Raw genomic sequence first — 18954 nt, 5'->3', positions numbered from 1 at the left:
ACGATGGGACGTCCCCCTGTCGCTTGCGACATAAGAGTCACACTCATTTTGGTTCCATTAAAGGTCCCATTCTCTCCAGTTGTTGTATGATTTGTTATTGTTATATCTTTCAGTACAATAAAATTAGGATCATTCTTACTACTTCCAGTTAAGCTTGTGGGATTTTCGTTAATAATTTTAACTTCCGCTGTATTATTTTTAGCGATAACTTTTATATTCTTTGTCGGATCGGTGGTAGCTGTATTTTGCTTTTGTGACGAAGCAACTTCCCCCTTCACGACCTGTCCTGCGTTATTTTTCAAAGCACTTAAACTTAATGGTGGGATAGACTTCAGTCGTTCACTCATTGTAAGTCGTTTTCTATCAGCGATCGATTTGAGTACTAAAGGCATTCTATTCCGTTTTGGAACCATGGTAATAATGGGCCTTTTTCTGATTGTTTTAACTTCCGGATGGTGCATTCGATTTACATTTGGATTTATCATGCTTGGTAGTGGGACCTTTCTAACGGTCTTTTTCCTCACTACCTTAACATTAATGGTGTTCTTGACAGTCTGAGGCGATGCAGGAGTTTGTCTTGTATGTTTATTCACAAGTTGAGCAGTATTAACATTTCCAAGACTTTGTGCATTTAAGCTCAATTGTTCTGGGCTCATATTGGTTATCAATTGGATAAGATGCGCTCGAATATTTGCACTGTTTAAATTGTTTAAATTAGGTATACCTCCTATTTGTGGTACACCTCCAATTGTTGGCACACTAGCGTGATTTGGTACACCTCCGTGTTTTGGTACACCTCCAATTCTCGGAACACCTCCAATATTCCGGGAAGGTATACGAGGTGCAAAGACGTTATTGTATTGATTATATTGAGTAGGATTTCCGCTTTTGGTTGTTAATGGAATAGAGTTTGGAAAGTTAATTTTTGGTTGGTTATTATTTGATGGCTGATTGCGATTGCTATTGATGATTGATTGAAATGTTTTAGACATGACTTTTCTTGGTCTCCGATTGATCATTGGTGAAGATGATACCACTCTTCCCATCTCTCCTTGCCTTGGATAATATCCTTTTCTTGTATTCTACAAAATATATGGTTGTTTGATTTAATATATTATAGAATAAATAACACATTTTTAAGTATAAAAGGTAAAATCACAAAAGTAATGAACTCCGAAGAAAATTCAAAACGGAAAGTCCCTAATCAAATGACAAAATCAAATCATAAATAAAGGCAACAGTAGTATACCGATGTTCAAACTCATAAATCCATGGACAAAAAACAAAATCGGGGTAACAAACTAAAACTGAGAGAAACGCATTAAATATAAGAGGAGAACAACGACACAACACTACAATGTAACACACACAGAAACGGACCAAGCAACAGACAAAATCCCACGAGAATAACAAATATAACAACAAAACCAAATATAAAACACATCAAATGAATAGACAACAACTGTCATATTCCTGACTTGATACAGGGGTTTATAAATGTAGAAAATGGTGGATTGAACCTGATTTTATAGCGATAAACCTCTCACCTGTATGACAGTCGCATCAAAATACATTATACGGTGTTTACAGCCAATAATTTATATATGGCCATGCAACAAAAGTTGGCATAAAATGATTAAAATGTGGACGGACGAAAAAGTCTTTTAAATGAATATTTTGTTCTTCTATTTGTAAAATATTAATTTCAACATTTGTATTTTTCAAAACCGTAATTCGATTAGAATAACTAAATGAAAATCAGAATAGAATATAGTGCGACTCCTGATTGGATGATACAGGGCTGAACTAATTTCAACCATGTATCAACCAATCAGGAGCTATAATTTGATTCTATTCTGAGTACCACTTTGTGTGCTCTTATTACCTGGAATTTTGTGTATCATAACCAAGAGTGATCATCCTTGTTAGCACAAAGTTAATTTAGTCAAATCTTACAAATATCATAAATATTGGACCACGTATAGTAGAACAAAAATAAATTTGACCCATTGTTTAAATTTAAATTGCATAGTCCAATGGATGGCAGTGCCACATTAAGATGGGTTGCAAATTAGTTGAAAAGTAAAAATGCAAGTGAAATGTTGTCTATAGATGCACATCTCATTTTTTATGTATGAATATGCCTCCGTATGTACTTGAGTACCATACAAAATTGCACATGCACTCGTTTCTATATATGGGAAGTAGATATAAGAAGATGTAGTATGAGAGCCAATGAAACAACTATCCACCCACTTAACAATTTGTAAATGTAAACCATAATATAGGTCAAAGTACGGTCTTCAACAGTGGTTCACACCTAACATCAAGCTTTAAAGGGCCCCAAAATTACTAGTGTAAAACCATCTAAACAGAAAACTCAACGGTCTTATCTGTATAAAAACGAGATACTCTATACTCCTAAATATACTTTAATAGTGGATCTTCCCATGGATAGAAACAAGTCCCTGTGAATCATAGACTTTAATGGAATCCTTAGCATGAATGTCAGGATGACAGGAAACGAAATTTCTAGGTAAACATTATAAATGTTAATTTATTGGTATGCGATAAAACAGACCGTGCGACAAATTGTAATTATCTGGTCATCAATCAATCTCCCATGAGAGAGAGAAAGGACCGATAACTCTGCATGGGAGATTGGTCATCAATGCGAAGCTATCAATCTTGCACGGAAGTGTGTTTCCGATTTTATACAATTTACAACATACATCGAATAAACCACTAAAACATGTCAATGTGTTTTACAAGCTACGTGACACCTGTGAGATAGTTTATGACCGGCCAGTGTGAGATCATCGCTGTTAAGTGACAATATTTTGACAGACCAGCGACAAAATCGCATCATTCAATCATATTTTTTATTGCCATAATTATGACACTTGCTCTAACCACGGTTGAACTATATAGTTGTATGCATAATAAATTCAACATGTACGTTTGAACTGCGGATTGAAAATTAGTTCGTTTATGACTGAATGAGTGCTCCTTTTAGGAGAAATCCAATACAGAAAGAAGAGAAAATGAATGACAAGTTAGGAAAAAGAAAATGACAACTTAATTTGAAATTGTAATTAACTTGAATATTGTGTCAGATGAACTCGACCGGACAAGATGATTTTGGTGGCATTAACTTTTGTTGTGTTTCTATTGGTTTTTCAGCTGACAAAAAAGTTTGAACCAAATAATTATAAAAGATCGAGATCACGTTAGTGCTAAAATGTAATATAAATTAAACTGATCTGTGTCCACAATCAGTGATGGTGATACATGGCTGTGTACATAATGTATATACAACTCGTCTAAACATCAACCCAACAATGTTAGATCTGTAAATTTGCTTTCGCAAATTTTTGGTTCTTCCCTCGCCGGGATTCGAACCCATGCTACTGTGATATCGTGACACCAAATCGCCTGCACCGCAGCCGTCCCGCTAGACCACACGACCACCTGGGCTCTCAAAAAAAGAGCTTTCGCTGGCCGTGTGTTACCTTTCCTCGTCAGTTTTAATCTAGCGGCGTACTACAGTACATGATATATAAGGCATAAAGATGTTACTGTTACAGATCAGCTAAATTATCTATAGTAAAGGATCCTACAAATTAATGTAATATACAGTCACAGAAAATAATTATATTTATAAGTACGCCTGAGTCAGTGACAACTCTACAACAGATGTATCCATCGGATCGCCATCAATGATGGTGATACATGGCTGTGTACATAATGTATATACAACTCGTATATATATATACAGTAGCAAAATACATTTCTGTATACTAAAGTACCAAAATTTAAAAAAAGGAGTACAGTCTTTTTTCTATATCTGAAAGTAGCAAAGTGTTCTTCTACGCATTAATGCAACACAGTGTTCTGTATATAGTAAATTGGCAAAATAATCTGCTAAATAGTAAAGAGCAAAGTTTTCTTTTATATTGTAAAGTAGCAAAATCTTCTGACTACTATACCATATATAAACAAGATGAGAGCCGTGGTGTAGTGGTTAGTGCGTCGGACTACTAACACAAAGGTTCCAGTTCGATTCCCGTTCGAGATGAAAATTTCAGGAACTCAATTTTCGGCTCTCCCTTGACACCATCTGCGAGTATGGTCTTGAGGAAACGATGATAGTCCGTCGGAAGGGGACGATAAATGGCTGACCCGTGTTAAGAGAGAGCCATATCTCTTGCACGTTAAAGACACCCTTGTAGTTTTCGAAAAAGAGTAGGCTAATGCCGCCTATAAGGCAGCACTCGCTCCCGCAAAGTGGAAAGGGATTAATATAAGTTGCAAAACTTGTTTCCCAATCCACTATAAATAAATATGTTTAAACTATATAAACAAGAATATGTCCATAGTACACCGATGCCCCACTCATACTATCATTTCTATGTTTGGTGGACCGTGAAATTGGGGTAAAAACTCTAATTTGGCATTAAAATTAGAAAGATCATATCATAGGGAACATGTATACTAAGTTTGAAGTTGATTGGACTTCAACTTCATCAAAAACTACCTTGACCAAAAACTTTAACCTGAAGCGGGACGAACGGAACGAACGAACAGACGGACGGAGGCACAGACCAGAAAACATAATGCCCCTCTACTATCGTAGTTGGGGCATAAAAAAAGTGTTTTACCATCATAAATTAAAAACAAATTTTGCTAGCATAAATTCAAAAAGTATTTTACTATCATAAATTAAAAACAAATTCTGACTATACAAATCATATTGACAAAATGTTCTTCATATATATGAATGGAGCAAAGTTTATTAGACTGGAAATAACTCCTTTAAATCCAGACTACGCATAAGGAGATATGAAATTTAAGTTTGCAAAAGTTAAAATTATCGCAAAATAATTCAAATACTTGAAGAGTCAAATGACCCAAAAAAGAACCACAAAAGAAAAGCTTAATTGTCTTGGAACCAACTTGCATGGTGGGTTTTACCTGTTAGTATACGATGTTACCATTTAAAAAATAATAACACAGAATCCTATGTGAAACACAAAGAAATGGATTTAAAAAAATACCAGGTGAGATACACTGATCTGTGTCCACACTTGTACAATTCAAAAAATTAATTAAATATGATAAATAATTTGAATGCGCATCTATGTTAAATTGCTGCTATGATAACATGGAAAAAAATATACTCACCAACATATTTAAATGTGCAGCTCTACAATGTATTCCAAATAATACTAACAATAAAAATTTGAAGATGGGATGCTGTTGTCTTTTCATATTTGCAATCCGAATTTGAAACCGGTACGGTTCTAAACTTAGTTCAAAGAGTTTTCACCTCCGTCGGTTTCAACGGCTACAATAGAAAGAACAGAATACCATATACAATAACTGTCAACTAAGTCATAGACCATAACGGTCTTTATTGACAGCTTTTGAGTAGCATATCGACAAAAAACGTCCATCATATTTAATAGTCATTTAGGACTATTAGGCCAAAGTGGTGTTTTTCTTAGTTGTCAAAAAAAAACTGTCCATCATATTTAATTGTCATTAAAGGCAAACTATTAGGCAAACTTGTGTTTTCTTAGTTACATGCGTTCGTTTGCTTCATACAGGCTTTTTTATGGCATAAAGACAAATACAAAAGTGTTTCAGATAATCTTTTAAAAAGGGCAAAATGGGATTTTTAAGGGAACATGTTGTTATAACTTGTGTCCAATATCTTTTGCTACTTTTGCAAAAGAAGTTCTGAGCTGTATTTAAACTAACATTAAATGACCCTTCCCAAATCATTATTATATTCTCACTTTTAGATAACAGGCTTTTGATTTAGAATATGAAAATTATTTTTCGATAAAGTTTGATTTTTTCCAGTTTTTATTATCTTTCCCTTTCCGAATTTGCCTTAGAATTCGGCATTTTTTATACATTTTTCTTTGTACTCCAGACGCACGTTTTGTCTTCAAAAAGTCAATGAAGCTTGAATTAAAAAGAGTCAAAAGGCCAAAGAGCAAAATAAGGCCAAAGTACAAAGTTGAGCATTGAGATACTTCAAATCAAATCAAATATATGTTTTTCCCTAATCAAAGGGCCCTTATTAAGGTATATCAATTACAAACAAATACATCATAGTAAAAAAGCCAAATAAACATAGATATAGGAAGATGTGATGTGAGTGCCAACGAGACAACTCTCCATTCACATAACAATTAATAAAAGTAAACCATTATAGGTCAATTTACGACCTTCAACACGGAGCCTTGGCTCACACCGAACAAAAGCTATAAAGGGCCCCAAAATTACTAGTGTAAAACCATTCAAATTTTTATCAAATTAAACATTATAATTAATATGATTTATATAAAAACAAAAGAACAGATAAGCAGATCAATGTAGGATATAAAAAACTTTATCCAAATAGTTTGAGGTGGGGTGAAGGATGGGGTAAACATTGCTTCAAGTTTTGTTTATTTGACATCGATTTTACATAAATCCATATTGGTCAATCAATTTTTCCCAAATTCAGTCAAGAGGGGGCCAGTGAAAAAACAATGTACATTGAGTTTTTTTTTTTTTATCCTACATTGAACTTTTGATGTCGTCCCTTGTGATTATCAGGTACGCGAAACAAACAAACAAATACATACGGCCTTATGTAAGAGATATGGCCAAAAAATCATAATAATGTTAACGCATGTAAATGTGTAATGACACGCGAATCTACTCTCATTATTATTATATGTTATTATCATTGTGTAATTTATCTTGTGGTAATTATTGGATAATTCGAACAAATGTCCATTTCCATTTTTTTGACGACATAATTATTGTATAATTCGGACAAATTCCCTTTACTATTTTTTTACGACGTATAATAATGGCTTAATTCGGACAAATGTCAATTTCTTGCTTGTTGACCGCGTAACAACTAATATTGAATAATTTATTACATGTTACATGTGCAACAATTGCATTCATGAATATAAAGGTATGTGCCTATGACGTATGCTCTAAAGAATTACAATAACACATATATATGTGGAATTGATAGATATAATAGCGAAACAAATTTGGAGGGGGGATTTAAAATCGACGTTATGTTTCCCCAAACAAATCTTGTTTCTATCTGTTATTAAAAAAAATAGTTTCATTTAGCCGGAACAAATGTTTGTATCGAGTATACATGGTCAAGTTTGTGTTTTTATTTAATGAATGGCTTTTATTTATTTTGAATTTATTGAACCATAAAATTAATTTTTGACTCTTCACATTGAATAATCCGCGAAATGTGAACAGTTAAAAATTAATTTTATGGTTCAATAAACTCAAAATAAATTATTGCCATTCATTATGAATAAATTTCTATCAAAAATAATGCTCAAAGATATATATTAATACCAATAACAACGTACACAGATGTTTGCGTATGAATACACAACGTTAGAGTGGGCGTGTCTCCATAAAAATTGATAACATTGAAAATAAAGCCAATTCTTTTAGCCAATCAGAAGACAGTAAATACACCAAATTTATTAATTAGTGTTTATAGAAGCGGTTGAACAGAGAATATAATTAGATATATAGAAATGCCATAATCGGATTTTGTGCTTTAGACCGTCGTTTTATTTTTTTCATTCGATAGTTTAAGAAATGTATAAACATCTAGTATTTGATTAATCATCTATGAAGATGCAATAATTGAAGTTTGGATTAGGTCATTTTACTCAACATGGTATTTTTTTTATTATTGCAATAAATATGAAAAATAAGAGATGTGGTATAATGATAATTGCCAGTGAGTAAACTCTCCACCAAAGACCAAATGACGTAGAAGTTAATTAATTACTATAGGTCTATGTACAGCCTTCAACAATGAGCAATAGTCAATTATGAAAGACACCAAAGTGATAAATGTAAATCAATTTAAACGAGACAATAAGTATGTTTGAACTTAATACAAGAAGTGTGACCCTGAACTCTCTTTTAGGCATTTAATAATTCATAATGTAAAATACCTATTTATATAGAATAATTGTCGTGATTATTCTAAATAGACAGCTGACTAAGCGGTATGGACTTTGCTCATTGTTGAAGGCCGTACGGTGACCTATAGTTGTTAATTTCTGTGTCATGTTTGTCCTTTGTGCATCTGCCTTTGTGGAGAGTTGTCTCATTGGCAATCATACCACATCCCCTTTTTTATAGATACATTATATTCTAGATTTCAGGAACTCATTATGAAGACAAACGTTTGACTGACAATTTCGGGCATTCGTTCTAATTGATAAATTATATCTCGTGATCATTTTTAGTGTGGACAAGTGGATGTAAAGCAATTTTGACATCGGTGTGTGTGTGTACAGTCAGTATAACATTGAAGAGCTTTCTTGCACGATAGTGCTGATTTGTCTCGCTTGAGCTTAACTTCACATAACTTGACCAATTTATATTGAAAGGTTTAAAAATCCATCTCAATGTGTTATATTCACATTCATCGTAGAGTCGGATCCAAACTTTCTAAACAGGAGGTTCCAACCATAGGTCCCCATTGATAAGCATTGATCGTCAAAAAAGGGTTTTTCTAAACACTGGACCCCCTATTTTTGGACCCACCACTTAGCGGCGGTTCTACGAACTATTTTATTTTAACTATATTAAACAGAGGCCGTCTTATATCGGGTATTGTCATGGACATACCGTGTATTCAATATAAACCGTACTCACGTGACATCGTACAACCAATCGAATTATCTTAATTCATTATCTAGTGTATTGATGGTAGATTAACCCATATATACATTTTACCAATATATGATCGGAAATATAGGACTGGTTCCCGATATAAATCACAGTAAAATCATTATACTGACATATAGGTGTAGGTGTATATGATTGATTTATGACCATATGCACGGTAATTACATTTACAATGATACTAAACATATTTCTTCATGATTTTTATTGCTGATTCTAATATATCCGGTTCACATTTTCTGAAAACAAGGCGAAATGGGACGAACAACTTCTTGGCATTGCAGGGGCAGATCCAGTCATTTTAAAAGGGGGGGGGGGGGGGTTCCTAACCTAGGACAAAGGGGGGTTCCAACTACATGTCCCCATTAAAATGCATTGATCGTCCAAAAAAAATGGGGGGTTCCAACCCCCGGACCCTCCTCCTGGATCCGCCACTGCATTGTCAGTTTATTTTGGAACTTTGACTGTTCCTCTGGTATTATTCACTTCTTTTCCTTATGCGAACGAGAGGATATTGAGTATACAGACTGAAATTAGGGAGCTACCATTTGATTTTTATGGGGGGGGGGCTAGGATGAAATTTGAAAAAAAAATAGGCAGGACAGGAGTTTTGAGTAAAAAAAAGGCAGGATGAGACAATTGCAAAAAAAAAAAAGTCAGGATGACAATTTAGGTAAAAAAAAGTCAGGGTAAACTAATAAAAAAAAGGCAGGACCAAATAGAGTGAAAAATAAAAAGGCAGGACAGAGATTACAACTAAAAAAAAATGCAGGACAAAATTTTTCATCCTAGCCCCCCCCCCCCCCATAAAAATCAAATGGTAGCTCCCTTAGTGACTCAGTCAGGCAAAATGAAAGAACAGAGAAAAATCAACGATAAGGACATGTTTGAGCGGGGTCATTTTAATCTGAGTACTGCTCAAGAGAAAATTGAAATACTAAAATAATAAAGTTATTTCTTTTAAACAAACTTCACCTTTTTTTTAAATTTAAGAGCAACGAATTGACACGGACCATTTACATTGTCCATTTTTTTAGTTCATGTATATGAGGGTCTAGGTTAGGGGGAAGATTATTCATTTCTACATCCTTTAAATGTTTCGCCCATTAATAGCTTTTCTTTGGGCTTATTTACCTATTTTTTCATCTATTTTTCTTTAATATTTTGCCCTTTTTCTGTATTATATTGGCCCATTAGTCTCTATTTTTACTAATTCGTGGCCACGAATTACCACGATTTACTTATTCGTTGCCACGATTTACTTATTCGTTGCCACGATTTACTTATTCGTGGCCACGATTTACAAAGTGGTGGCCACGATTTACAAAGTTGTTGCCTGGAGTTGTAAAATATATTACATATATGCAATTTTGCGCCTGTCCCAAGTCAGGAACCTCTGGCTCTGGCCTTTGTTAGTCTTGTATGATTTTTAATTTTAGTTTCTTGTGTATGATTCGGAGTTTAGTATGACGTCCATTATCACTGTACTAGTATACATAATTTTTAAGGGGCCAGCTGTGAAGGACGCCTACGGGTGCGGGAGTTTCTCGCTACATTGAAGACCCATTGGTGGCCTTCGGCTGTTGTCTGCTCTATGGTCGGATTGTTGTCGCTTTGACACATTCCCCATTTCCTTTCTCAATTTTATATAATCATTCTCAAAATGCAATAATTGTATTTTTACAAGACCTATTTTATTACATGATCTGGGACTAATGGCATCTATCTCAAAGTCCAAACATACATGGGACTAATGGCATCTATCTCAAAGTCCAAACATACATGGGACAAATGGCATCTATCTCAAAGTCCAAACATACATGGGACTAATGGCATCTATCTCAAAGTCCAAACATACATGAGACTAATGGCATCTATCTCAAAGTCCAAACATACAGTAAATTATTATAAGATATTTTTATTCAATTTAAGGGCCCTTGAAGAACATAATTTATTACAATGATTTTTATAATTGTTACAATAATGTTGACATAAATCATAAATATGAATTTAACTATAGTTCAATTCTTAGATGTTAATCCACAGCCACTTATATGGGGGACTCATTGGGGGTTCCGATCCCGGATCCCGCTTATTGTTTTGTCAGATTCCCGTATCACGCTTACACTATATATACGTAAGCAATTCTCATTTTTTTGTCATTTCCGGCCGGGTCCCGCTAGACCTCATTTCCCGTTTTCACGACACAATAATTTGACTTTCACGTGTCACGCTTACAAAAAATTAGCAATCCCGCGTCACACTTAGACCCCAATGAGACCCACTTATATGAATAAGTTAATTTTTTTAATTACCACATATGCATGAGTCACCATTTATCAGGACATAAAATATCGAGTAAAATATAAAAAATATGTTGATTGTTTTATGGTTGACCAGTGGCAAATATTTCACGCATGTTTAGGACAAATATAATAGAGATCAAAGGATAAAGAATAGAGTGAAATGGTAAAAAATAAAAGATATAGAATTATAGAGACATTGATCTGACCCCCTCTCCCCGAACACACACACACACACACACACACAACATAGACATTACTGTCAATACTCTCATATCTACATCTCTATAAAAATATCTAAATTTGGTTTCCTGGTGCCAAACAGTAAAAAGTAACTAGTGGCCACGAAGAAGCAAGTCGTGGCCACAAATTAGTAAATCAATGCCATGGACAAGTAAGTCGTGGCCACGAATAAATATGTCGTGGTCACGGATAAGTAACTCGTGGCCACGACTAATATTTTTTTTTTCTAGAGCATGGAATGACCCAAATAAGCTTTCATAAGCCATTGAAAATTTGGCTGGAAATAATTTTCTCTAGACTTATCATACATCTATATATAACATTGTCACATTTTCCTTTCAAAAGTTTAAGGAAAAAAAAACAAGGAATGTATAGGAACTTCAAATATGGCTTTTTAAACTTTATGTTATTAAATTATATGAAAAGAAAGCATGTAAAGTAGGGGTTAGTGGGGAAATTTTCAAGTCAGTTAATGGCACTACATGGATAAAAGCAGACAATTCCGAATATCATGGCTTCAAAAATATAATTTCTAAAATTCAAAAACAAGAGGATCGACCATCCTTAGCATCTCGTTCCGAATGAATTATGATAATTTGTCAGATATATATTTATAAGTTAGCCGCAAGATGTCTGATTTCATACATGTTATGAAGTACAAAGGATATCAGTAAAGAATATGCATAATTTATACAAACTCGTTTATCTAGTTTGCCATTTATAACACTTAAGTAAGTCAATGTGGTCACTAGAAATGGTCTAGACAGCCATAAAAGTTAATTTATCGTCATTTTTTACCAAGATTTCAAATACTTTAGTACATATAACAACAGAGCATGCGCAGTAACTGTGTCATGAAAGTAGAACAAAAATGTGACAGCGAAAAAGAGTTACTTACAAGGCCATTTTGTTTTCTTGTTCAGTGCATCAATTTTGTGATTTCAGGGCTTTTTTTTATTAGCTCATTATTGAAGGCCGTACGGTTACCTATAGTTGTTTATTTCTGTGTCATTTTGTCATTTGTGGACAGTTGAATTTCATTGACAATCATACCTCTTCTTCTTTTTTATACTTACTAAAATTGTCCGTTTATAAATTTTGAAATTATAAAGAAACTACGGTTTCAACTCCCTTAGGCACAGTTGACTTGGGATTGATATGACTAAATAAATTTTTAAACCGTACTTTTAGGTCATATTGATCTTCAAGTACATTCGTGGCTTTCAAATATTTTGCTGTGATTGTTCCTGATGAAGATAAATGCAGAAAAGAGCTTCAAACGCATGAAATTAATAATGTGTTGTATTCATTTATTTTATTAAACATTTATGATAAATTATATATTTATTTCTTCCAAATGAAAGATTTCAAAACGAAAGATGCCAAAAAAAAAAATCGAATATTTTTTTAATTTAATTCAATTGTATAGCGCTTTTCTTGATTTACCTTAGTTTTAAAGCCAAAGATGTGTTATAGTAGAACCGAAATAGTTAAAGAGCTATTTAACCAAAAATGCATGTAGATATAAGAAGATGTTATATGAGTGTCAATTGTAGATCAAAATAGTTGTAGATAAAAAGCTGGCAAGATTTGTCCGCCTTGCACACATTCGTCACAACTCGGCCGATTCCGTAACTTCATCTATATAGCGGATTCACCCGAGTATTGCCGAATGCCTTGTAAACTAAAAAAACTTTAATGCATCTCGTGTTCTTTTACTGTTTGTTAAAAATACCACCAATGACACATTTGAATACGTGTCTGTATCTTTGGCAGAGGCGGATTTACTGAGGAGGGGCAAGGGGCCCTCCATCCTTTTCTGGAAAAAATTTGGTTGCTTATATATAGGGAATCACTGAAGCATGACCGGAGCGGGCCCCCTCTTCGGCATTCAGTGGACCCCCACTTATGAAAAATTCTGCATCCGCCACTGTTTGTTTTATGTGAAGCAAAATTGTTACAATAGTTATCAAAAGTTCCACGATTACAATTTAATACGCCAGACGCAGCGCGTTTCGTCTATAAAAGACTCATCAGTGACGTTCAGATCAAAATAGTTATTACGCCAAACAAGTACAAAGTTTAACAAAGTGTCTGACATCGCTCTCTCATATTATTTTGTTACATTCTTCGCAAAATGACTAGTAGATGACAAAGAGGTCACTTAAATTACCGGGTAACCTTATTTTCAGACCACAAAGGTCATGTATGACAGATTAAAGACTTAGAAAGATATTAAACTGGTCATTGGGTCATCGATGGGAAACCATTGTAATTTTTGTTCTTTGTAAATTGAACCGTTTCTAGACCGCAAAAGTCATCTATGCATGAAAGATTACAGACTTAAAAGGATATTAACCAATAATAGGGTCATCGATGGAATTTTTGGTTTTTCTGTAGCTAGGCGTTTTGTTTTGGTAATTAGAATTTAAACAAGATAGAATCGGCAATTTCCTTTTAACATATTATTCAAGTTATCATTTTAATCAAACTCAAAGGAAAAAAGAAAAAGGAGTAGGTCCAGAAAGACCCCTTTTTGGCCCCAAAATATAGCAGTTTTACAAAATTGTTAAACTGAAAACTTTCAGCTATTTATTGGGAAGTAGAATACTTCTGTTACATAAATATGGACTGTTTTTGACAACACAATGTAGATGTATCGGGTACTAGCCAATCGGCAATCCTCGGGTGACTCCGCTTCTTTCGGAATCGGCCGAGTTATGACGATTGGGGTACTAGCATCAAATAGTCATGCTAAATTACTGAAGTCTTCACAATTTTAGCATTTGAATTGATTTCCGTCTTAAATGGTAGTGGCTTCATTCGGTGTGTTCATTCTTCATTATTCTTTATTCACTTTGTCAATTATTTTCTATTCTTTATATTTAATCACCTCATTTTTCTCTTTTTTATTTTGTTTTAATCAATTGTAAATTTTTCTATTCTTTATATTTAATCACCTCATTTTTCTCTTTTTTATTTTGTTTTAATCAATTGTAAATTTTTCTATTCTTTATAGTTTAGGACCGCATCCTTTCTCTTATATTGTTTAAACCTATCCCAATTTTTCTATTCTTTATTTTTTGCCCGCTTATATTCTCTTTTCTTTTAATCTCATCCGCACCATCATATTTATAAGCGGGGGTGTCAAACCTGACCCCATTTCAACCTCTTCCGGTGACATACATTTATATGAGATAAATCAACAGGGACACATATAAAATATACTAAATTTGCTGCGTGTGTCAATTTTATTCTCTTATCTGTCAAATGGTTATTGTAGCTTAAGTGTTAATATGGTGTTATAAGCATAAGAGATTCAAGTCCACTTCTTCTCTGAATAGATTCTCCAAAAAACCATCATGGTCAATATTAAGGAGGTAGATCTAGGTTAAGGGAAATAACTCTTAAAATCATCAGTACGTTTGTGTCAACCATTTTCAAAACTATATTCTAAGCTTCTAGGTTACATAGATTATTTTCAATCTGTTTCAGGTAAATGCTTAAAATACATTGATGAACTTGATTTTACAAACGCTTAACTGATTTAAAGAGTTATCTCCCTGAACCAAGGTCTACCCCCTTAAGTTTGAACCAAAGTTAAAAAAATTAGTTCCTGTTATATACTTTTGTAGTTTTACATTCTCTTTTGTTTGCTAAATCTAAAAATCTGAAGTCCTTAATAATAACATGAAAATTAATTTAAAGTTTGACACATAATTATTTCAGTTATGTATTTGATAGCTTGGTTCAGAGACATATAAATACATAAAAAAAAATTGTCGCATTTTGTCGGAAAACGAGAACGATTAAAAATTTAATTATGTTATAAATTCTGGTAGTTGGTGAAATATGACGTAAAATTTGATTATTAAATTGAAAGAGGGTCCATTTCTATGTTTGACTGGAGGAGAAATAATGCCTTGCAAGTTGCAACTGATCGCTTACAGTTCCTTAAAAATGTTGTTGCAATGATTTTTTAATGGATGGGGTCCAGAGAATAGGGAATAATGGACAATTTGAACGGAAATGGATGCATTTATGTAGTATTTCATCAATAAAAAGAGACCAGAGAAAATGGGTCCAATTTAATTTACCTAGAGCGACAACAGCTAAGCGGATCAAGGGGTCTGAAGGGTCCGCCCCCCTTTTTTTTTTGGGAAAATTGATTTTTTTTATGTATAGGCAATCACTGAAGCAATACTGTCAGTTAGTGGACCCCACTTATGAAAAGTTCTGGATCCGCCACTGTACATAACGCTTTACTTGTTCCACTCCAAACGTTCTGCATTTGTTTATATTCCCTAACATGTCTGCACTTAATTTCCTATTCCTTATGTTCTAAGACCCTTTTTTTAATCCTCAATTATGCTTCCCCTATACATACCCTCAGAATGGGTGTAAAAAAACCCGGTAATACAACATTCATAAGACCTTATGTTAAATCCATTCCCCTCACGGTGACCATACCTTGTTTTATTAAATGGAGCTGCATACTGCATAACTGACGTGACTTTTTAAATACTTTCCAGCCGGGACGAGCTAATTATCGGACTTTCTGTGACCAACTTTATTATCAACTCATTTTGACCATTGAATTTGTAACTGGGACGAGGTGGGATTTAACCCTTTTTATAAGTAGAGCGTGTTAGCCATACAAAGTGTAACGGGAAAATAACCTTTTTTCGTAAATGGGGTGAGTTGGTGAAAAGTAGGGCGATTTGGGTATGTGGCGATTTTGCAGTGTGGCTAGTCTTTCTTTCTTCATGTTAACGTTGGTTTCTTTCCCTTGACTTATTTTCCCCTTGAAGAGAATAGTGACATTATGTAAGTTTTTAAATAAACAACGCTATATCTTATTTTTTTACTAACGGAATTGATGAATATACTATAAGGATAGCACCTATGCCGACCCGAAAACTGAGAAACCCTCGTTTAGACCTCAGACTACTATAACACATCACATGTACCATATGTGTTATAGTAGTCTCAGTTTTAGACCTATTTGGTATTTTGAGAGGGTAAATAACATATTTCCATTGGATGTTGGATGTGTACGGACATTGATAATTTTTTTAGTCTTAGATCATGATGCATGTTTTTTTTCAGTTGATAGTGGCTTTAAACAGGGTCGCCCTGATATTCCGACACCCTGTTAGTCCGACACCCCATTAGTCCGACACCTCATTGGTCCGACACCCCAATAGTCCGACACACCATTAGTCCGACACCCCATTGGTCCGATACCCCAATGGTCCGAAACACCAATAGTCCGACAAAGGTAAATAACCGCCGAAATATAAAGGTTAGAGAATAATTGCAAACAGTATAAAGAAAAGAGAAAATTGCATATCAATTAAAGAATATCTATATGAACGACCCCTCCCAAAATCCCTACACTCCTTCGTAGAATCTTGATATTTGAACTACTCTTGCTTATGAGTATATCACAGAAACAGAAAATATCATGTCCCCTGTTTGATATTATTATTGAAGAAGTACCATGACTAAGTCCATATAAGAAAAACCAAGGTCCTTGCAAGTTTTGGTAAACTAATATAAGATATGTTCTATATGGGAACACATTCTACTAAAAAATAAATTGTCATCAGCAGTCTCTAATCATAATGAATCGTGTACACGTGATAAGGTCTCGGATACAGTCAAAACTGGAAAAACTGTCATTTTACCATGAAGAAGGACTATTGATTCCAACCATTACTATTTCAATTCATATACAATGTATATACAGTACACAAACACTGAGAGCCATGGTGAGTGTGTTTAAGTTTATAACATCTATAGTGAAATTGTCCAATCGGTAATTATCTTTCTATACAAAGAAGACTTGATTAAGGTTGAAACTTCGATATAAATGGATGAAATGTGCTGTCAGAATGAACATGAACTGAATAGTCATGAAACATTTGCCACTGGACATTAGACAAAAATTAACTACCAATCATGTATTCAAACCGTCATGTCCATGAATAATGACAAAAGCAACAATATTTGTAATTGCATATTCATAAAGCAACAAACTTTCTGTAATTATATTTTAGTTATTTTCATTTGTGTTCTTTGTTGCATCTTTAAGGTGGTACCTAACACTACAGGGAGATAACTCTGTAAAATCAGCTAAACGTTTTAATTACGTTGTGTTGTAAAGGGAATAGTAAGCTTGTCAGGGATCAAAATTGGTGTTTTTCAAACTGCTATAACCAGTGTAATTTTTCTGATAAAATGGTTGGTTCAAAATTTTTGAAACTTTTATATATTTGTTAAAGGGTCAAAGTAAATACTTTGTCAAAATTTAATGAAAATTAAACGAGCCAAATTAATTTTAGTGAAAGTGTTGGGTACCATCTTAAAAACACAACTTATCGCTTGTCTTTTAAACAAACCAGGCAAACATGCAACATGAAAATAAATCTAGCAACAAACCCCACTTCTCTTGATATTCACACTTTTACAGGAATGTACTTGTTTTCATTATTTCTTTTTACCAGCACATTTTTGGCTGATTCTTTACGGAGAACACACCAAACTTTACAAAGTTCTGTTTGGTTCACCCCTATTTTAAGTGTTTAATGTATTTGCTTTAAATAATTCATTCTTCAATAAGTACAAAAATTGTTGCATAAAGACAAACTAAACTCAAACAAATTCTGTACACCACACCGAATCAACTTCGAATCTTGCATACAAACTTTTATTCAGTAAAGCCTAATTGGAGCCTTAACTTTCTTATTTCCCTCCTTTGGGAGAAACAAAAAGTAGCGTATCGCCATGTTAGTTATTCGACAAAACTTCAAAAAGTACATTTAGTTTTACAAAATGTTCGCTACTCGGCACCTTAGTCAGATTTTCTGTATTTGGTTTGAGTAAATATATGCCATTATTTTCACTAACACAAACCAACCTTGATATTCCTAAGTTGCATTATCTGTTCTCAGTCGTTCGATGGACAAGGTCAATGAGTTTTGATATCTATCTAAAATTAAAGTGGGAATAGAATTATGGTCACTTTTGCCTTTTTCCAACTACTAGTAGCAGTAAACCCTGGGTGCATGGGACGTCCGTTTGATTGGTCGAGGTATATAATTTTCCACAAAAGTCAGAGTGGTGACGTTTTATTCGATGCCTCGTATAGAGAGAGTACCACGCTCTCTGCAGGTTAAGTAACATTGCAACAAATCTATGAGGGGTCGTCGGTAGCCTTTTGTCTGAGCCTGTTGCAAGGCAAATGTTTGTCCCTATTCAATATACGTTTATCATCCAGCAGCACTCCAAGTTTCATTGACCTTTTTTTTTTACCCCTGATGGTATCTATTACAGAACTTGTCTATTGTATTTGTTAAATTGTTTTCGCATGTAATATTTGTCACTGGACATTAAGCAAATTTATAATATTGTGAGTACTTCATGAATTATGTTATTATAATTATGAGGACTCTCAGGAGGATTAGTTTTAACTAATGATATTATTCTCTTGAAGTGAAGATAATGTATTTCTTCGATCATTTTTCCTAATGTGCTTTGTCTATTATATGCATTTTCAGCTCATCTGGCCCATCACTTGGCATCCGTCGACCGGCGTCGTCCGTTAACTTTTACAAAAACCTTCTCCTCTGAACCTACGAGGGTTTCTTATCGTCGA

General features: G+C 34.0%; 1 long non-coding RNA gene across 1 annotated transcript; it reads right to left on the bottom strand.

Annotated features, from left to right (window-relative positions):
* Window positions 1–807: 807 nt before the first annotated feature.
* LOC143051724 (uncharacterized) lies at window positions 808–5388 on the bottom strand. Its single transcript, XR_012970882.1, has 2 exons — window positions 5185–5388; window positions 808–1082 (listed from the first exon to the last, which is right to left on the bottom strand). It is a non-coding gene; the product is annotated as an uncharacterized LOC143051724 (long non-coding RNA).
* Between the last annotated feature and the right edge of the window lie 13566 nt (window positions 5389–18954).

This window comes from Mytilus galloprovincialis, chromosome 11 (assembly GCF_965363235.1).
Source record: "Mytilus galloprovincialis chromosome 11, xbMytGall1.hap1.1, whole genome shotgun sequence".
NCBI lineage: Eukaryota > Metazoa > Mollusca > Bivalvia > Mytilida > Mytilidae > Mytilus > Mytilus galloprovincialis.
Note: the sequence above shows the minus strand (reverse complement) of the source record. Positions and strands in the feature narration are given on the sequence as shown.